The sequence below is a fragment of the Pinus tabuliformis genome, chromosome 3_2 (assembly GCF_031772625.1).
Source record: "Pinus tabuliformis cultivar Carrire ecotype Pingquan chromosome 3_2, CPIR1, whole genome shotgun sequence".
NCBI lineage: Eukaryota > Viridiplantae > Streptophyta > Pinopsida > Pinales > Pinaceae > Pinus > Pinus tabuliformis.
This window is the reverse complement of record NC_142302.1, coordinates 56,480,569-56,504,046: the sequence shown is the minus strand read 5'-3', so window position 1 is coordinate 56,504,046 and position 23,478 is coordinate 56,480,569. Positions and strand designations below refer to the sequence as shown.

The window sequence follows — 23,478 nt, the reverse complement described above, 5'->3', positions numbered from 1 at the left end:
TTGACAGGTTGAGGAAGGTAGCTCATTTTGTAGTAGTCAACTCCACCAACTTAGTTAGTGAGGTGGCAAAAATATTCATAAAGGAGATTGTGACACTACATGGATTTCCCAAGAAGATTATTTCAGACAGAGATTCCAAGTTCACTTCCAATTTTTGGAAGGGACTATTTACAGGATTTGGGAGACAATTAGCATTCACTACAACATATCATCCACGGACTGATGAGAAAACAAAGAGAGTAAATTGTGTCCTCAAGGACATGTTGAGGATGTATGTAATGCACGAACAAAAGAGGTGGGGAGAGTATCTTTGACTTAAGGAGTTTTCATATAGTAATGAGTACCAAGAGTCTTTAAAGATGAGCCGATTTGAGGCATTGTATGGAAGGAGTTGTAATACTCCTATTAGTTGGAGTGATCCAGTGAGTAGGTTCCTTATCATACTTGATATGTTAAAGGATATGGAGTAGGAGATGTAAGTTATTAGGCAGAACTTAAAGGTATCAGAGGATAGGAAAGAAAGCTACGTAGACCAACATAGGGTGCATAAAGAGCTCCAAGTTGGGGAACATGTTTACTTGAGAGTTAGACCTAAGACAATCTCCTTCAATAATTGGTAGTGTGCCAAGATGGAACCATATTTTTTTGGCTCTTTTGAGATCATTGAGAGGATTGGGCTAGTGGCCTATAGGTTAGCCTTACCTCCTTCAGCTAAAATCCATGACATTTTACATATTTCTTTGCTTAAGATATGTACAGGATTCTAATCATGTTAATGATTGGTCTGTGCTACAAGTGGAACCAGAGGGAGAGCTCTAGCTAGATAAATTGTGCATTATAGACCAGAGGCGTCACATGCTTCAAAATCAATCCATAGAGTAGGTCAAAGTCTAATGGAAGCGCTTTGGGCTAGGGGAAGCCACTTTGGAAATGGTTGATGCCATGAAGACAACTTATCCATTTTTGTTTGCTAGTTGAGACAAATGTACATATGTATATGTAAATACTGTAAAGAGTTGTAAATATAAATCTATAAGGACATTATGTTGTTGCTTTAGTTAATTAGCATGTTTTCTCTGTGTGTATGGAAAAATAACACCAAGAACAAGTTTACCCCAAGGGTAAGGGGTCTATAACAACCCAACTCATAATTGGCTTGACCTGCCATGTAACTATTTCGTTTATTTTGAAATTGGAAAAATTAAAATGGTCATTAAGGGAGATGGATTCTAAAGGGCCCGAGGGAGGTCAAATTGTTTGGGATATTCAATTTACTTTCTAAAGGAAGAAACTTGACAGTGTGGAGAACCACTGAAGGCTATCTATTGAACTCTAAATGCACTATAATGGTGTTTCAAATGGGATTGGTGTTGAAAAATTTATGGGCTACAAATAAGGGACACAACCCATACTAGCTTGGGAACTTCACATGACAACAAAAGGATAAAATCAATTAATACATAACAACTACGTGTGTAGTTGGAAAACACCTAGGAGGTAAACCTGGGAGGGAGATCGCATAGAGGATGGTCATAGGAAAGAAGAAGCAGTTCTATGAGAACTAGGGGAAAAGGAGCGCAGAGTGACACACACAACAATCGAGGAAGATTAATTTTGAATAGAGAACGAACACAGAAGAAGGGAATGTATGCAAGGAACAACAAGGAACCTATCAACTCATGAGTTTGAGACTCGATCACACAAGAAGGATAGTAGGGAGGCATGCTCGTGAGGATTGGCATGATTATAGTTGTGAATTGAATTCATATCAAGTACATCAATGCATATGAGTGACTATTGATCACTCTTAGAAGGGTATGATAAACTTGGTTGAGAAATAGGAGTACGGGAGGAATTCTCCTTCACATGAGGGTAAGTATAAGGATACCTTAAGGGACTAGAGGATGGAGATGGCATTCTCTAGATTCCCTTAACAACTTGGTGTAGAGATTTAGCTCTTGGAATCCTAGTAAAGGAAATTCGGGAATCCACTTTCCTTGTTTATCTCTTAGAAGTGAATTATTGATTCCCTTCACCGAGTGTGTTTCATGCTGCCAGGGTGGAGGTGAAGCCTCTTGACTCCCTGGAGTGTGTGTGTGAGAACCATTGCATAAGGGGTGGAGGCAAAAAAGCTCTAGATTCCTTGGGCATTGGTGGATTGTTGAGTGCCAGGTGGGTGCAGGTAGGAGCACCTCTAGAGTCCCTATTTCAGATGGTAGTTGGTGATTACTCCCTTCAACAAGACCATCTCAGTCCCTAAAATTTATCTCGGGCGTAACAATTGCAAGTAGTTTGGTTGCAGTTTGTCTATATTTGAGTGGAGAGTTATAGTCTCGAACTCAATTTCACATCTTCAATACAAATCCAAGATAAGTTCTTCATATGCATAATCTTGTATGGGTTTCATATTAAAGTGTGAATGAATTATATGTTGATTGTTTGCATTACAAGTCTTGGTTCACTTGTGCACAAATTTTGAATGGTTGGTTATAATCCATATGAGGATGTATTAATAAGAATGAATGTATCATGAGATCAATGGTTTTATACTAATTTTTTTTTGCATATAATTTTTCACATGGCTACATGTTGAATGGATGAGAAAGTATCAATACAAAACTTGATAGAGGTAGCTTTTGCTGCTTTTCCTCCCACGTTGTCGTTGCTCCCTCTAGTACATTTCTCCCTCCATATTGCATTTTTTACTAGAACTGCATTCTTGACCAAAATTGCATTTTTTTTTCTTCGGAATATTGCTATTACAGTGCAGTTTTTTTCTTTAACACCAGAAGTGAAAATATTTTATATATTGGTAGCAAAATTATATTTTCTTTACGATGCATACTTTTTTAAAAATGCATTCATTGCTATGTATTGTGGAAGTGGTTCTCACCAGCAAGGAGAACCATCTAGAATGGTCACGGAAAATCAAACACACTCTCATTTTTAATGAGTTGTGGAAAGGAGTGTGTGTTGGAGACGGAGACAAAGAACCATAACAGCATACCTCAGACAAGGAATTCACCATTTGCAAAACTAAAAACAACAAGGCTTATGCCTTGATTGCAGCATCAGTAAATGAAGAGGTGAGTCGCCATATTTCACCATTTTCAAATGCTTTCGAAGCCTTAAAAAAAATGAAGGAACTCTATGACTCACACTTTGCACTTGAAGTTGTTCAACTCATGATTAAAATTATTCATCCTTTAATTAGAAAATGATGATCCTCTTGCTCTTGCATCAGAAGTAAAATCTATTATGCATGATATCAAAGTCACTAATGTTGAATTGGACATTCCTATAATAGATTTCTTCAAGGCACTTTATCCCACTTACTCAAATTATCTTGAGTCATTGCAAGCAAATGGAAACCTCAAAGAAATTACCTTTGACTCCCTTGGGAAAAAAATTGCTGAAAGAGAGAAAGATTTTGGGAAGAAGACAGCTCCTTAGTCTTCTGAAGAGACTGTGTGTCTTGCACATATAAAGAATAATCTTGCTCAATATTCTTCTAGAGGAAGAGGTGGTCAAAGAGGAAGAGGAAGAAGAAATTTCAAAGGCAGGGGGGGCATACACGCTCAAGGACAAAAGTCATATTTGCATTGCATACGTTGCAAAAGATATGGATCACATGATGCATCCACTTGCAGTTTGCCTTGGGATAGAATTAAGAAGGAAAGAAACCAACCCAAAGGTAAAACTAATGACAAAGAGAAAGGTAAAGCACCTGAATCCACTCACTATGTTGTAGCACATTGTAATATTGGAGTAAATGAAGACTTATTTAATGCTTCACTTGCTTCTTGCAAAAATGATTGGTTGCTTGATTCAGGAGCAACTTGCCACATGACGTTTAGAAGAGATTTTTTTGAAGAATTTACTGACAATGTTGATGGAGCAGTATACTTTGCAGACAAATCAAAACTCAAGCCATTAGGGCTTGGCACAATCAGGCTTAAATTGCCTGGTCTTCCAGACTTTCTTCTGCATCATGTTTTATAGCTCCCACAACTGAGGAGAAAATTGTTGTCCTTGGTCCACATTTGGGAGAAAGGACACTCCATTCATATGTTTTATGGAAAGGTTGAGGTGAGAAAATCATCATATCACTCACTTGTCATGACGGGGATAGAAGAAGAAAGGCTTCTCAAGCTACAAGGTATCTCTGCTCGTGCACGAAATTTCTCATACAATTCTCATTATGAAGAAGGTACATTTCCATCAAGTTTATTATGGCATCCTAGATTTGGACACTTGAACTATGACAACCTTCGCTTGTTGAATAAAAATGGTGTTACTGGTTTTCCTACAATTCCTAGGAAACTTAAGCAATGTGATGCTTACATTCTAAGAAAGCATAGAAAACAATCTTTTCATGATTCACATTCCAGAGCACATAGAAAACTTGAACTCATTCATTCAGATTTATGTGGTCCAATGATTGTTCCTTCTACAAATGGAAATAAATATATGATGAAATTTATTTATGACTACACCAGAATGTGTTGGGTTTATTTATTGAAGAACAAATCTGATGCTTTTCAAACATTCAAGAACTATGATACATGGATTGAAAATGATGCAAAATCTCATATTCGCTCTATTCGCACTGATAATGGAAATTAATACACTTCAAATGGATTTGAAAACTATCTTCGACAACATGGGATCAAACATCAAACAATTGTGCCTTATAATCCCCAACTGAACGGAGTAGCTGAAATAATGAACAGGACAATCTTAAATATGGTGTGCTCCATGATGTTTTTCAACAATGTAAAATTGATGTTTTGGGTTGATGCAGTTCTATGTGATGTATATGTAAAGAATAGATGTCCATCTGATGCTATTAGAAACAAGACTCCTTATGGAATGTTGTATGGGAACATTCCTTCGGTTATAATCCATATGAGGATGTATTAATAAGAATGAATGTATCATGAGATCAATGGTTTTATACTAAATTTTTTTTGCATATAATTTTTCACATGGCTGCATGTTGAATGGATGAGAAAGTGTTATCATGGGATTTTGTATACATGTTGTTGTCAACTCTTATGGTTTCACCATCTTTACTTGAATATGAGTATGTGCAAGTGATGTTGAACCCTTGTTCATTTATTGTTCAGCTGGTAGAGTTGATAGAGTCAAGAAAACTAGGGTTTATGTTTGTTGAAGAGTTGTTTTTCTCTCTATGCCCTTAGGGAGCATTATTTTATGGAATCAGTTTTTTACTGGTGACATTCCTTGAAGAAATGTTTATCAAGTCATTCCTAATATTTTTCTCTAGAGTTTATTGGCCATCGAGTGATGATATCATTGCTTGGAAATATCTAAGAAATCTTAGAAAATTCGTGAAAATAATCGGCCTCTAGAACTCTATTAAAACACTAAAATGACACAGATTTATGTTCCTAGACCCCATAGGTCAGAGGTTGAGAGGTCGTCTAGGTGGGACAGACCTCGGCAGTTCTTTGCCCCAACCTAAGCCAAGTCGACTATGTGGTTGGCAGAAATCAGGATGCAGGTGTAGCCGAGAGGTCAGATAGGCCAATATTTACATTTGATATCGACCTAGCATTTTATCGTGCCAACTAGGAGGGATAACCTCAAATTAGGTCAAACGTTGGGGGTCAGGCCCAGAAATGGGAATGAAAAAGGCATGTGTAGTGGCATCTCCAGTCACCTGCAACATGGTTGCCACGTGGAGGATAAGGTGATGTGAAAAGGTGAGTAATGCTTATCTTTAAGAAGGCATAAATCTCAATCCATAGGTCATATTGAGGAAATTTTATACCATTGGAATCGTCTCGATGAGACAACCATAAGGATTTTATTTAATTATATTTTTATGAAGACCGGGATAAGTCAAGATTTTTAGGTCCCGTTCTCATAGTTATATGTTGGGAGTTGGATCTTCACAGTAAATACCTCCGTATAACCCTATTTTGGTTCTGGGATTAAGAGGAGGTGTTGCAAAATGTTCTTGTGGTTCAAAAATTACTTATACATAAAGAAAAATTCAAGAGCTAACGGTCGAGATTTAAAAATATGTAAAAGATAACATGTATTAAAAAAGTTTCAACTCGATATGTTGCCACAAACTAATGACCCAACTTTGTCCAAGTAGCATTTAGTAATCAATTTAAAACACTGGCACAATTAGAGAAAAAATATATAAGAACGTGTTAGACAATGTCAAATCATGTTGTGGTTAAAGCTAGAAGAAAATGTTGATAATCCCTCTTGTTCACAACATTTAACTGCAATGAAACCCTCATACTTGTACAATGAAAAATGGGTGGAATTACTAACAATAATTAAGCGAATAGGATTTTTATGGTGAGGTTCTTCCTCATCACACTATAGCAGATTCATCTGCCTTCAAGGAATATACCATTTCAACGTTGTGATGTTCAACGGTTTCGATTGCCAATCTCCAATAGGATGAGCTCTTTGGTGCTTGGCCCTTGTCGCATTTCTCTCTATACCACACGACCCTTGCAACTTGTCACTTCCATATGGGGTCAATGCTATAATAATTAAACCTTCTTTTAATGGTTTTGCAGGAAGTTTACCCTATGCCATGTAGCTTATCGCTTTTCAACACTTTTCATTTATCGGAACCCACCTTTATCCACCACGTGTCCCTCTAAGGAGTGAGAAAAGACCTCATCCTTCTCTGGTTTTGCCAAAAATTAACCTGTAATCAACCCTCCCCGCCACTTTAACAATAGTAGCTTTGAAAATATCACATATCACAACAAGCATTATTTTCCTTTGTTAAATGATTTAAGCCTAAGGTTATTTAAGCCTTAATAATCGCATGCCACCCCAATATCGAAGCCCCTTTATCGAAACTTTTGAAATGGCACTTTTTGCAAAACACTGATATGTGATCAGTGATTGCAATCTCCCTTGGTTCTCAACCGCACATCTTTCCTTCTTTGTGATCATGGTCCAACCCCCATATCGTAGCCCCTTAATCGAAGGATTCCAATCCAAGATTTTACTTTGATGCAACAACATGCCTCAACCTCTGAACGTCGATCTCTGGTCTATTACGTCATTCACTGCCACATGGAACCTTGTAATTGGTGACACATGTCACCCTGTTTTTTCGCCCTTGGGGCCTCGAAATTGTCGAAACTTACTTCCACATGTCCACCATCCTTCCATGACATGCTGACATCATATTCCGTGTGGATTTATTGGAACCAATCTCTTTCCACCACACGTCCCTTATCAGAACCAATCATATTGTGCCACACATCCATTTGGAAGAGAGAGAAAAGGCACATCCATGTCTGGTTTTGCAACGAAAATCCTATGTTATTTTGTTTTGTCGTTTCCCTAACGGTTTAACATTCTCAGTACTTTTATATTTCAAATTTGCAATATCACAAAATTTGAAAGTTTTCACCCCTCTGATTCGTTGATTGCCAATATCTAATATGGACCTACGACTACATGAAGGGCATTCGAAATATCGCATCCACTGTCATATCAAAATTTTTGAAATGCCATATATGTGAAATCGTCAATATGGCTTAATCCGCTAATTGTCGATTTGGTTCCGGACCTGATATAGTAATCTAAATTAATTTAATGGAATAGCAATTCCGCTAGAGTTATATCATATTTATAGCATCATAGGAATTCTTTTAGAAATTTCTAATACATATAACATTGTTCCTATACAATAATAACCAATCTAAACTCTAAAACTCCGAACTGTGTTATGGACCTCCAACCACCAATATGATTTGACAATATTGCATATCACAAGGTGCAGTATTTTCCTTTGTTAAATGATTTAATCCCAAGGTTCTTTAAGTCTTAATAATTGTGTGCCATCCCAATATCAAAGCCTCTCTATCAGAAGTTTTGAAATGGAACATGTTGCAAAACTTCGATATGTGATTGGCAATTGTGATCGCCCTTGGTTCTCAGCCTCACATCTTTCCTTCTTTGTGACCATGGGCCAGCCCCCATATCGGAGCCCCTTAATCAGAGGATTTCAATCCAAGATTTTACTTTGATGCAACAACATGCCTCAACCTCTGAACGTCGATCTTTGGTCTACTATGTCATACACTGCCACGTGGCATCTTACCTTGTAATTGGTGACACGTGCCACCTTGTTTTCCCCCCTTGGGGCCCTAAAAATGCTGAAACTTCCTGCCATGTGTACATTATCCCACCATGCCATGCTGACGTCATATGCCATGTGGCTTTATCGGAACCAATTTTTGTCCACCACGTTTCCCTTATTGGAACTAGTCATATTGCGCCACAAATCCATCTGGAAGAGAGAGAAAAGGAAAGTCCATCTCTCGTTTTGCACTGAAAATCCTTCGTTATTTTTTTTGTCGTTTCCCTAATAGTTTAGCATTCTCAGTACTTTTATATTGCAACTTCACAATATCACAAAATTTGAAAGTTGTCACCCCATTGATTCACCAATTGCCGATATCCCATATGGACCTCCGACTACATGTAGGGTAATCACAATATCGCATCCACTGCCATATCGAAATTTTTGAAATGCCACATATGTTAAATCGTCAATATGGCTTAATCCTTCAATTTTCGATTTGGATCCGGACTCGATATAGTAATCATAAATAATTTAATGGAATAAAAAATCCACGAGTTATAACATTGCAAGAATTCTTTTAGAAATTTTTGATACATATAACATTGGTCTTATATAATAACTCTGAAACTCCGAACTTTGCTATGGACCTCCAACCACCAAAATGTTTTCACAATATGACATATCGCAACAGGCGTTATTTTCCTTTGTTAAATTCTTTAAGCCCAAGGTTCTTTGAGTCATAATAACTGTGCGCCAGCCCAATATTGGAGCCCCTCTATCAAAACTTTTTAAATGGCACATGTTGCAAAACATCGATATGCAATCGATGATTGTAATCACCCTTGGTTCTCAGCCTCTCATCTTTCCTTCTTTGTGACTGTGGGCCAACCCCCATATTGAAGCCCCTTAATCAGAGGATTTCAATCCAAGGTTTTACTTTGATGCAACAACATGCCTCATCCTCCAAACACCGATCTCCGGTCTATTACGTCATTCATTGTCACATGGCACCTTGTAATTGGTGTCACGTGTCACCCTATTTTTTCTCCCATGGGGACCTAAAAATGCTGAAACTTCTTGCCACATGTCCACCATCTCGCCACGCCATGCTGACGTCATATGCCATGTGGCTTTATCAAAACCAATCTATGTCCACCATGCATCCCTTATCGGAACCAATTATATTGCGCAACACGTCCATTTGGAAGAGAGAGAAAAGGCACGTCCATGTCTGGTTTTGCAATGAAAATCCCTCGTTATATTTTTTCGTCGTTTCTCTGTTGGTTTAACATTCTCAGTACTTTTATATCACAACTTCACAATATCGAGAAATTTGAAAGTTGCCACCCCTCTGACTCGTCGCTTACCGATATGTGATATGGACCTCTGACTACACACAGGGAAATCAAAATATCACTTTCACTGTCATATCAAATTTTTTGAAATGCCACATATGTTAAATCATCGATATGGCTTAATCCTCCAATTGTCGATTTTCTTCCCGACCCAATATAGTAATAAAAATAATTTAATGGAATTGAAAATCCACTAGAGTTATATCAGAGCTATAACATCGCAAGAATTCTTTTATAAATTTCTGATACATATAACATTGGTCCTATATAATAATAATCAAATATCTAAACTCCAAAACTCTGAATTGTGTTATGGACCTCCAACCACCAATATGTAGACTCGGTTGTTTTATCATATCAAAATTAAATGTAAAAACACATCTTCCCCTTATCACAACTTTTGGAATACGAGCTCCGATAAGATCCATTGTCTATGCACATATCTTTCTTTCGTTGTCTATTTTATTCATTAATTAAGCTTGATTAACCGACTTTGTGCATTTACTGTCGTTTTATTCTTCCTCATACAAAGATCATATGTTTTATGCCCTTGTACATAACCACATTAATAAGATGAATCAAACTTTTTCTTTCAAATATTTCCAAAATATTTATGCTGATGTCAAGGTTTCAATATGTGAAAAATTCTATATATGTTTAATCAATATGTCGTATTGTTTAACAGTACCAACTTAAAACCTATACATGCATATTGGTCTCAGCAACTATTCCATTTGTTAATCTAATGAATGGACTGACTGCCAGCATTTATTTTCGCTTTGTTCTCACTCACACAAAGTTGATATTTACTATGCCCTAGCCACTTTATGATATGCATTTATTGAAACGAACCACATTGATATGCTCGATCGGACTTTTCGCGTCCAAGATTTCCAAAAGGATTCTTCTCGTGTCAAAGTTTCAAATCCCAGAAACTCCCGTATATACTTAATCAATATATCAAATTTTACTTTGATTAAGGTTTCAAACTAATCCACACATATTGGTGTCGAGGCCTCTTCTATTCAATAATCTAATTAATGGCTCGACTATGTGCACTTATTCTCACTTTACTCTCGCTCTAACGAACATCTCTCTCATTGTCTCTCTCACTGGTAGCCCCACAATCTCTGTGATGTGTCCTAACTCTCATTTATTGCTCCCTTCTCTTAGTTGGTAGATGGGCATGTGCTTTATTTAGCCTCTTCACCTTGCACTATTCTATTGCTTTTCGAGTTGTAGTTTCTATTGTTGTTGTGCTATTATTGGTCTTTTGTTATTTCTCTTGTTATTTCTAATGAACGTCATGCTACTTCCTTCAACCAGATAATTGCCTTGGAATTTCATTCAGAAGAAAGTGAGAATTGAAAACCTGCTAACCATATCACCTTGTACACTCAAATGGAAAGTATCAATGTTTTCATACTGCATATATAGCTTAAAATGTATCTACATTGTCACGATGTGAAAAACACCCGCCTGTAAAGTTTCTGAAACGTCATATATTGAGAGCCAACTTTCTATTCTTATACATTTCAAACTTACTTCTCTATTACCTTTCACTATTGGCAACAATCTAGATTATGAATCGTTCTTCTTTCATTTGTGCTCGTTTCTTTATTTTCGTTTCTTTTCCAATGTTGATAGCATTTCACGCACTTTCACCTTTCATGACACCTCCTTTGCTCCTCATCATGGAAGTTACCTTGACAACGAATTTCATCACTTTGTTGTTGGTTGTCTCTACAATGATCCAACCATCACTCAAAATAGTTGAACTCGTCCTTCTTGCTTCCACAAAGACAGCATCCCAATGCTACCAAATTTCCTTCTTCGACGGTATATTTCAACATAGAACTTTGCTTCCATTTGCTTACAATGGCCATGTCGTATCTGGTGCCCTCAAGCTAGGTTCGGTTTTCATTCTCAAATAAGTCACTTGTACTTTTTTGCAAAACTATGTGTATGTTCACTCTTCACCATATCCATCATTTTTTTTGTGTTCCCTCCCTCTTTGTGCCACTACCACTCCAAGAAATGTCATGTTGCTTTTCTCTTTCTTTCCTTCTTTTCAAGACTCTCTAGGTTATTGAACTTGAAGTTATTTAATGTCATGCACATTTGATTGGGGACTTGACCCTTCTTCAAATTATACAACCGTCCACATACCAACTGGGCTCTTCAACATCACACGGCCCCGCCTCATATACTGCTCCTTTGACACAAGCTTCTCCTTCACCATCAACTCAATTGTCCTCTTCTCTGCCTATTTCCATTCCATTTATGGCACTAAGCCCCTATTGTAAACAATGATCGATCCAGGGTAGTGTCCTTTTAAAATAATTGTTTTCTCATATAACAATGCTCAAGCCTATGGAAAGTTCTTAGGATTTGAACTTGTTGATTCTTCCAATGATACAATCGATCTCTCTGCCTTCAGTGATCTGGAAGATTCCTTGCATGACCTTGTCCAAATTGGGAAGATTTACATGGTTTCAAATGTCATAGTGAAACCAGCAAACACAAATTACAACCATCTCAATAGAAAATGGGAAGTCTCCCTATCTGTGACTTCCACTATTGAACCTTCCCTAGATGATGTTCCGAAAATTCCTTTCCACCATTTCCATTTTAAATATATATATGAAATTCGATCTACAAACCTAAGCTCAATTGTCGACATCATTGGCATTGTCAGGTCCATTTCTCAAACTTCCACCATTCACCGAAGAGATGGCTCTGAAACACCTAGAAAAAATCTCAGCTTGGAAGACATGTCTGGGCATAGTATCGACATCACCCTATGAGGGGAGCATTGTGACACTATAGGCAACAAACTTGTTGAACTTTCCTCTTCTTGTTCTTCGACCGTGCTTTCAACCAAAAGCGAACACATAGCCGAATTTAATGCAAGAACTGTTGGGACTATCTCGACCAAAAACCTCATTCTAGATCCTGACATTCCAGAGACTGAGCAGCTCCATTCATGGTTTGATTAAAGAGGTCACTTGGCCTCTTCACCATCATTAAGTAGAAAATCCTCAGGGTCTTCCAAGTAGCACCACCCACAATGTACAATTTTCGACCTCATAGAATCACATCCTGCCCAAAAAGCAACATGGTTCTCTATTCGTGGACATCACCTCTATTGACATGCAAAATTTCTACTCCGTTGCATGCCCTCTCTCATCTGATGGCATGCAATGCATGAAAAAAATTGTCAACCACTCAAATAAAATGTGGTGTTGCACAAAATGTGGTGGGGACTTCCGAGAATGCTAGTGTCATTATGTTCTTAAATTTGAAATGCATGACCACACAGGCCTACTGGAAAATGTTACTTATTTTGATGATGCTGCAACTGAAGTCATGGGTGTTGAGCTTCATGCAAGGGTTTCATGCCATCCTTTCCTCTTCACACTGTCTATGAAAATATATAGCTTCAATGGTGTCAACCGTTTGAAGTTTGTGCTAATCAATTCAGAGGAAATAAAGTATGGCTTTGCATGTTCTGTTCTCCTCTAGGATATCAAAATAATGTATACTACTTCAGTTGTTCGCCACCTTTGAAACTCCTTTTATTTTCCCCATGCCACACTGAACTGTAAACAACAACCTCTATATGATTTTCTGTTCATTGTCATTTCGTCCCCTACTGCCCTCTTCTTCTCTTCACTCCATCATTGTATTTCTCTCATTTATGTATATACACCTATGTTACATGTTTCATCTTCCACCTTTGCATAATTCTCCATCTTTTACCTTTACGTGGAGTATATGTTCTTTTGTCTTCTTCCTTCTAAACAAAATAGAATTTTTGCATCATTTTAAAGTGTTCTTTGTGCAACTAAATACAAAAACTGACTTTTTAAAAACGAATTTTGTTTCCTTACCTTAAATATATTTGGTAAATCAATGATAAATAGTTATTGGTCACCACAAAATACTTCGCTGAAATAAGATTGATTTCAACAACAAAATTTCAATGGCACGACATTAGTGTGTAATGTGAAAGAAAGATAAACTCTATTATAAAAAGTTTTTTCCGACCAATTAACTGTAGCCACTTTATCAAACATCTACTTTATAAGTTAAAAGGCATTATTTCGAAAATACAACCAATAATGAAATTCTTGGTTTTGGGGGCTATGTACTTTATCTTTGTGCTCAAGACTATTGTTTCCCAACTCCTATATTTACTAATACTTGTGTCCCCATATTTGTATTAGGATGGAAATGCCAATGTCTTTTACAATCCCCTCAAGAAATGTTCACAAGAGACTCCTTTATGCACAAAATAAACATGCCTCCAACAAACAAAGGCATCTCAAATATAAAGTTGATTTAAACACCCAAGTGTTTCCAGGTATACCCCCATGTAATGTTTCAATTCCTCAACATCTCAAAGCTTCACTTGGAAACCCATGTCCTTCAACATTATCTACTCCAACTGTACCTACCCTTCAACTTTCTCCATTCACTGGCACTTCTTCCCCATATACATCGCACACCCCACCATCGACTCATCCTCCTTCACCCTCCCATCCCCATATTTTTCTCAAACCTGCCCTTAACCATGCATGCCACTGATTTCTTGAAAACATAGATGACCTCTCTCCCTTTCATGTTTGCTCCATGTGCAAAGAATCATACCCAAATTTGAAAACAAAATTCTTACATGGTAACCTCTATTGTTGATGATCTGCAACTACAAAATCCACCCACCGCTTTTTGCTTGCAAACAACATGGACCTTGCAAACCAAACGTTTGTCCTTGCTTCTCTAACACAAATAGAGGAAATGATCATATCACGTGTCAATCCAGTATTGCAAGTCACCCATGCACAAGGTGGGCATTTCAAATACATTGGTCATACTATTTGTTTCCCCCAAGACATCAGTATGGTAACCAACATTTTTCCACGCTTGGTTTCTGATTTGGACATCGTCATTGTTATTAGACATGGCTCTGACTGCAAAAAATATGATTACATTGTTAGTAGGACACATGTTCTTGCAGCTTTATAGTACAAACTAACCCATGATCCCTACTACAAGGATGTCCATCTAGACCAAGATGTAATATCTTCCTTGCCGACTCATCCTACCAATATGTCTTCTCTCATCTGTTGCATCACCCCCTCCTCTCCTGAACCATGACTTTCCTTCCTTACTTTCGATGATAACATTCCTTCACAACCCACCCCAATAATCCTCCAACCATCCTCTTTTGTATCAGCACTCCCAAATTCCCATACTGAGCTTGAAGAAATATCCAACTATCTGCACTTTCCCCATCCTAATTCCACTACTTCACTTTCATGGCCCTTTATTTCCTGCTTCGTTATCAATGAATATAACATAGAAGGCATTTTTTCTATGGCGTTCCCCACACTCTTCCCCATAAGGGTTTCCATGATTGGTCAACTGCATCTTATAAAAGTTGAAATGCAAGAATATGATATTCACCTTATATGATACTATGATAACCTTTCCCCAGCATCCAAGGTTTTGGTATTACTTGTACAATCTTATGTTGTGACATCATAGTCAAGCAACTACTACTTTTTTCGTGAAAAGAAACCTTGAAGAGGGCTTTCCAATGACCATTGCAGACCTTTGTGCATGCCTCGATGACATGCCTGATTCCATGGTTCCTGACCAGATTATGTGCCTCGAGTCAAGCCTTAGAGGGACATGCATATTCTAGAACAAACGTAGAGGTGAACTCACTAATATGATCCATAAATGGGTAGCCCTACTTTCTTCTTCACCCTTAATGCAACTAACACGAAATGGCCTGGCATGCACATGTTCATGTCTGGTGCCCTCCACCCTAACCCACCTTGATTCATGAGAGTTGTCTTGATGGAAATTCAACAATATAATCAACAATCCACATCTTGCAACGTAGTACATTCATTTTAAATTCACAACCTTCCTCGAAGAGGTATTGCAAAAAGGTTTCCATGCAAAGGACTTTTGGTGCAGGTTTTTTCTTGACCATCCTTCTACTTTTTTGTTTTTTTGCATACATGTACACTCGCCTCACAAAATTTCCTTTCTCATCTTTGCAAGTATGGGTGGCAACATAGGGGCTCCGCACACATACATGGTTTCGTTTGGCTGGAAAATGCACCTCATATGGACAACCTCAATTGGGATGACCAAGGCACAGTGGATAGAGCAAATTCATATTTCGATGAACACATTTCTACTTAGAATCCTCGGCCTACTGAACAACGTGCACCTTATGTACACATCTCTATGAAGCATGACCCATGGATCCTCCCATCGCTATTGATATTTACATCCTCTTGCCTTAAATACTACGAGGATCTTCTTAATTGCATTCAACGACATACAAAATTCCACCCCTCTTCATGTCATCGCAAAAAAGGTCCTACTTTTGTTTGCCTCTATGGAGTACCATGGGATTTGAATTCCACCACCTCTTTGATGATTGATGATAGTGGACAAAATAAATATGTCCCCGCTTGTAATGATGACAAGTTAAATATACACAACTCTGGCATGCTATCCATATGGAGAGAAAACATCGATTGCCAACCCATTTTGTCTCGGCATGTTGTTCTCTGCTACATCACGAAATATGCAGTGAAACTAGAGACAAGATCAAAAATTTATTGGCAAATGTTGTCACATGTCTTATAGGCTATTCAACCCGAAGCACCTATTGTTAGTGTTGTTTGAAAATTGTTAATAGAAATAGTTGTCGATAGGGACATTGGCGCACAAGAAACATGCAACATGCTACAAAAACTATCTCTTTCACTTTCTAGCCACTCATTTGTTTCCCTCAATGTTACTCGAACTTTTTTCGATGTGTTTCTCATGGACTAGGTTCCCCCTTCCCAACACCACCCTTCATTGTAGCATACATGAATAGACCTCCTTCCCTTGAAACACTAACTCTTTTTGAGGCTACACGTTCTTGGTCCTTCTCTGCTCGGCAAAAACACAACTAATGGAAACAAATAAATCCTTTCAAGATTGTTCATGTCCTCCCTTGCTATTCCTCGATCCCTTCTCCTGTTGATGCATCCTATGTTTCGTTTCACTGGAGTGAACTACTTCTATAGTTCCCTTTCCACACAATTCCATCAGACATTAGCTACACTAATGTAGTAATCATTTCGCATTGGGAAAAAAATATATGCTATGTTCCATGGCATGTTCATTGAGCCCCTAAAACCCCCCCTTCCCCTTGTTATGGTGAAACCTCCACTAATGATGTGCCCAACCCCCATGAAAACATGTACATTTCTCAGCTACACCCTGGAAACAACATGCAAATTGATGACCTTGACATGCTTGGACATTGTGACTTTTGAGTCTAACCACAATTGGGCCCATACTACCATCTCTCCCCCTTTGTAAGAGACAACCATATGTTTTATAGACTTAACTCGATCATCCACCCAAATCCATTCTAGCCCCACTCTAGTTCCCCGCTCACTCAGCTCACTATCACCCACCAAGCAAGTTTCTTTCACCATTGTCCTTACCCAACTTAGGACCACTTCCTCCATTCCTCCACTTAGAATGCTAATCCAAGGTACTCCTGGGATGGCGAAGTCTCATTTAATTGATTTCCTAAAAGATATATTTCTTGTTGAATCTTCTCCCAATTCAAGTCCATCTCTCCTACTCGCTCCAACACGTGTTGTAAGGTTTAACTTACAATCCATTCTTCCCTTCTGATTTCTTTAGTCTCAATGCATCGTCTTGAGGGCCAACCACTTCTGAATCTCCAAGGAAAACTTTTTCACATCAAATACATTTTAATTGATGAAATGAGATTTATTGGGCCTAAGACTATTTCACGCATAGACAATCGTTTAAGGGAGGTATTTACTTCCTATCAGAATGTACCTTTTGACAATCGATCTATCATACTTGTTAGTGATATTGGCCAACTACCTCCTATTGAGGACATCCCGATGTATTTCGGTACATCGTGTGACAATGCCATTTGCCGCACCTTTGACATGGTTGTCACACTATCTACCATCTTTCATCAACAGGGAACCGACACTCTTCAAATTACATTCCACCAATTTCTCATGAATCTCAGAAATGCAACACCAACAATCGAAGACAGGAGCCTTCTCAAGTCAAGGACAAATTCCTTTTTTTCAAATGATGAGCAACAGAAATTCGACAATGCAATCCACCTATATCCAACCAACCTAGCGGTCACATTGCATAACAAGCTAATGCTCAAAAAATTCATGATGCTACGCAGATAAAAGGAACCATCATCCTACTGGTACACACGAATATGATGAACAATTGGATGCAAAAGTTCTTATTTTCAATGAATAGCAGGTTTTCCTCACATGTAACTTGTGGGTTGAAGCAGGTCTTGTAAATGGAGCACTTGGAAAAATAGTCTCCATTTTTTATGCACCTGGATCAAAACCCCATCAATTACCATTATTTGTTGTTGTTGACTTCTTCCAATACAAAGCCCAGCCATGGGATTCCTTGAACCCATCTTATGTTGCAATTCCCCCAATAACACAAGGTTCTCGTAGGAAACTTCCCCTTCAAATGGTATGGGGTTTGAAAATACATAAATCACAATGCATGACATTACCAAAGGTGATAGTGGACATTGGTAACACAAAATGACAAGGCTTAACATTCACTACCATCTCTAGAGTTCATACCTTGGCTGATCTTTGCATCTCTCCACCATTTTCCTTCGCCCGCTACTCCTGAATGCAAGGAAATGCTTCCATCAAATGTAGGAAACAAGAGGAATATATGCTAGCATCAAAGTCTTTATAGCAACGTATAGTATGATCGCTCCATCTAGCCCCTTCTGATTTTATTTGAGTAAGAATACTTTTGATTCAATTTCACAATAGTTGTTGTGAAACTCAATTAAAATTCCAAAAATTTTCCCCTATCTAAAAAAAATATAATGTGCATTTGTGTTTGGAACAAAAAAAAATGAAAAAACTTTACAAGTTCACATTTCGTTGATTGATGTGAGCACGGTTTTACAACTCTACTTCAAATAAAATACTTTCAAAATGCTTGACAAAAAGAAACAAAAAGGAAATATGTTGTCACTTACGGGGAAATATCATGTACTTTTTCGATGAAGAAATAAAACATGGAAATATTTTTTGTTCTTCTTAAATTATCAATTATATATATAAATCTGTTTTATCATTATTGTTAAATAAAATTGAAAATTAAAATAGATATTTTAATGCTTTAATTTATTTCCTAAACAAATTTGAAAAAAACATATCAACGACCAACATTGCAATATTACATAAACAGGAAGCACGTGATATCAAATTGATTCATTTCCAGATGAGTCAATATTGACTAATCCTGCCACTCTGGAATTGGCATCAGCCTTTAGCTCTGTGATTCTCCCCCTCATACTTTTCGAGGGAAAGTATGTTGCTCTAATCTATTGAGTGATGTCTCATTGAATAAATGTGGTAAAGGCATGTGCATTTCGGTGCAATCAAATGGTAGTGTGAATTCTGATAGCCATTTCAAAGAGCTTGTCGTCCAACTGAATTTTAAATCAGATCTGGTGCGGATCATAGTCTCCGTCGGGAGATCGAGGAGACCTAGCAGCCCATTCCCATTTGCCATTTGCAATTTTTACTAGACCTTTATTTTCTTCACACCACCAGTGGGCCGGTATATGAAGGCTATCAATCAATAAATCACACCTCTTGTTGACAAGAGCTGCATCTCTACCTGAAGATTTGAAGGGTTTGTTCTCCCCAACATAGCCATCCAGTAAATGGAGATAGAGCTCTAAACTATGGAAGTCGGATAGATTATGAGTGGCCTTCAGGAAGGGAGAGTTTTCATTCTGCAGCGAAAGCTGGATGCCCACATGAAAATATGTCCAGGGAAGCCAACTGACTACTTTGCTCACCCATCCCAGGCACATTTGGGACGACATCGTGCTTGTTGACCAATCTCAGGACATTCACGCCAATCTCCTCCATACGTTGGGCGAATGTGAAGTTTCCTACACGGGGAGAGGCGAAGGCAAACACGGTGACAGGAGCACGTATGCCCTGCATCTTAACTATTTCTTTAACGTCATATGCACTTAACGTTGCAAGCGCAGCTCCTAAGCTGTGTCCTGTCAATGTTACGCTCAGCCTCTCGTCCTTGTATTGTTGTAGCAGCCGTGTGATCTCGCCCGCCACAATATCCCTGGCGCTTCTACTGCATTTTTTAGAACCCTCATCCGCGGAAGTATAACAAGACAGAAATCCCTTTTCTATTCGGACAGTTGGATCTGCAATTTTTTCAACATTCACATGAGCTACTGTAGGGGGAAGCGGAACTAATATGTCTTTGAAATTTTGCATCCATTCCTGCGCTGTTCGCGTTCCTCGCCACGCAATCACTACGTCTCGTCTGCCCAGTCTCTCTATCTCATTTGGATCCGTGCAAACCGCAATAAATCCTATCCAAACACCTTCGTCCATGGACTTTTCGCCAAAAGAGGATCGTAAGGCACCAACATTTGCGTATATATATTTGGTTACTTGATAACCGGAATGAGGGAAACCCATTTTCTGGAAAAAAGAGTGTTTACTGTGCTTACAAGTTCCATAATATTCAGAATAGTCTCTGTCATCAAACGCGTCGTAGCAAAGCTGAGCAAATTCTCCGTATCTGAGAATTTCAGTTTTCAGAATTGGATTCATGGGATCAAGCAATCCTTTCCAAGAGTTGACACCCTGGATATCTCGCCACAAATAAGCAACTTGCGGTCGCCCTGCCACAAATATCCCTGGCGCTTCTACTGCATTTTTTAGAACCCTCATCCACGCAAGTATAACAAGACAGAAACCCCTTTTCTATTCGAACATTTGGATCTGCGATTTTTTCAACATTCACATAGGACCGAATAGTATTTTTTCAACATTCATTTGGATATCCGAATAGTACATCAATACGGCATGGACCGGTTGATGCCATCCTCCACCCTGAGAAAGTAAAGATAATGAAATTATTTCATTATATATCCGAAGTGAGGAAGTATTATTTTGTATTGATTTCTTACTTATTTAATAATATAAAATTATTTTTAGATTCTAAAGTTATTTTAAGTAAATTATTTTTAATATTTTTAATTAAAAAAATTATGTATTTTAAAGAATATATATATATATATATATATTTTAAAAAGCTAAATAATCTTTGAAACAGGAAAAATATTATATTTATTATAATATTTAAAATATTTTTTAGACTCTTTAATGGGTCATGGATTCGAAAATCCTTGGGAATGGTGCAGGTGTCAACGATTTCACTAATCGTCTTGTCAACTAGAAAGGGTGGCATGGCATCCTAGTACCATGCAGTGTCATGTAGTGTTAAAATCTCTTTTGTGGTGACTTGATATATTTAGCATTAGAATCTATTTTATGGTGACTTGATATATTCATGGGAACACATCATGATTGTGCTTATTGCGTTGGTTGAGCACTTAGGGAGTATTACACATGAGATTTTTGGTTTTGAAGGTGATATGGGATGCAAGGTCATTGAAAGTAGGCATGTTTTCTTAGTACAGGAGGCCAAGATCTAGAAGGAATGTTTTGCTGGGAGACTAGAAGTAAGGGCATAAGTAGTTAGCTCTGGTGCTGGGGGTGAAAAATATAAACTTTGGTTTATTGGTTGCACATTTGGGACCTTGGCCTAATATGCTAGAACTCAACTTTATCTCAATGAGATTGTGAGGTGGAACTACACCATGAGCACTGGAGCATACTGGATTTTCTGCCAAATTGTCCCCCCCATTTCTCGCTTGGTGAGATCTGACATTCTCATCATGTGAACAGTGGAATGTAAGGGTCTAGGGCAGTCTTCAACTACTACTTAGTGGGTCGCTAGAAAAAGAGCTATGCATTGGGTTATTTTGGTTGTAGGCCATGTAGATCTACCATGTAATCGTGGGCGAGTGAGAAGAGTTGTGGGGGAGCATGGCCAACATGAAAATCATAGGATGGGAGACTCAAGCCACAATGAAGTGCTTGACCACCACCCACCCTAGCTACCAAGTAGTGAAGTTTAGGCCCCTTCTCCGGATACTCTTAATAGAAAGCTCTGTCATATAAATTTCCTTTTGGAACAACTCAGTAGAGATAAACATGATGATCAAAATGTGTTCATTAGTTTCATGAATGATCTACGACATAATTAGCGGAAAATACAAGACCACTTGGCCAACATTCAGAGACAACAACGACACATACAAGAGAACTTGGATCACTTTGATGGATGGATGGCCCATATGGAAATGCATATTCACTATGACTCTATACCTCCTCCATCTCTTGGCTCTAGTCCTGATCATCCTACTCCAGCCAACTCCTCTTATGCTTAACGCTTGTCCTGTGTATTTTACTTTTGAGCATCTTCTAGTATAGTTGGCCTTTCAAGTTTTTCTTTCTTAGACTCGTTTGGAAAATTAGTTATTTGTTTTAGGATCTACCTATTGGCCAATAAATTTGGTAAGGGTAAGGCTAAGTTTTTGAGAAAATGTAATCACTTCTATTATCTTTCTAATAAAAACATGTGAAAAAAAATTATAAATATTATGTAGTATTTTATATTTTTTATAAAGTTATGAAAAGATTATATTTAAACGAATATATATTTCATTATTTCTAAATAGTTAAAAAAAATTATTATAATATTAATATTTTTTTTAAGCTATAAAGATGTTATGAAATAATGTTCTTATCTTTTTGATAAAATCACCAAAAAAATATTTAAAAAAATATGCCTTTCATGTTTAAAAAGCTAATCATTTTCCTATATTGAAATATATATTTTTTTAATTATAAAAATATAATGGTGTAGGAAAGTGGTGGAGAATATATTGTATTAATATTAATAAAGTAATTGAAAATTAATAAATAGGTTTTTGTGTTAATATATATTAATTAAAATAGGGTAATTAATAAAAAAATTATGTAGAAATATATTTTTTCATATATGAATATTTAAATAAATTATTTATAGTATTTTTTTAATATAAGAAGTTTATATATATATATATATATATAATTAGTGGTACGTGTCCACAAACATATATATTTATTTAGATAATTTATATAAATGAAAAATGTATTATATTAATCTAGACTATGTATGTTTTCAAAATGTAAAATAATTATGCAACCATAATATTATTAAAACATATTAAGTTCACAAAATAATAATATTAATTATTTTTCATTAAATATCTTATTATTCATAATCTAATTATCTTCTTTATTATTTTTTCTTATTTTCATCATTTATAGTATTTTGTTATCCTTATCATGGTGTTGTAATGATGTCCTTAGAAATAATGTAGTATTAATCCTAGTGTCTAAATGGTCTATGAAATCACTCATCACTCATAGATGATAGTTGCCCAATTCTAGTGTTTTGATGATGCCTCTCACCATGGCATAGGTCTCTATTCTCAAAAAATTCATTATGCTCATCATGAGATGGTATGATAACACATCATATGTGTTATTATAGTACATATTGGAAGTTGAAACAATAATATGTGGCACTCCACATGAGCTTTGCATTCATACAACTTTGTAGCTTTGATTATTTTTGTAGCTCTTTAGCCTCTAGTACACATGCATATTTAGGTTAGTTGGTATAAGTTTGATGGATGTATTATTTTATTTCTTTACCATAATTATAAGTCCTTATGAAAACCAATCATTGTGTATGAGCTCTCATAGTACATATTGTCATTAACACTCCAACCTACACCATGTCAAATCAATTATGCTTGCAACAAATTCATAAGCATAAATTTATATAAATATGTAGTAAAAATTCCACGTCTCATTAAAATAGTCTACATGATACACATTTCATACTCCCAACATTACACAATTATTCATAGTTATTATTTATCTAATTTTGGGTGTTTTCATCAAGTTTGTTTCCAAATTCATTGCAATAGTATTGCATGCACATTAT

General features: G+C 37.0%; 1 pseudogene; it reads right to left on the bottom strand.

The window, feature by feature from the left end:
• Nucleotides 1–19,033: 19,033 nt before the first annotated feature.
• Nucleotides 19,034–20,303, bottom strand: LOC149179781 (phospholipase A1-Igamma3, chloroplastic pseudogene; annotated as a pseudogene).
• Nucleotides 20,304–23,478: the final 3,175 nt, after the last annotated feature.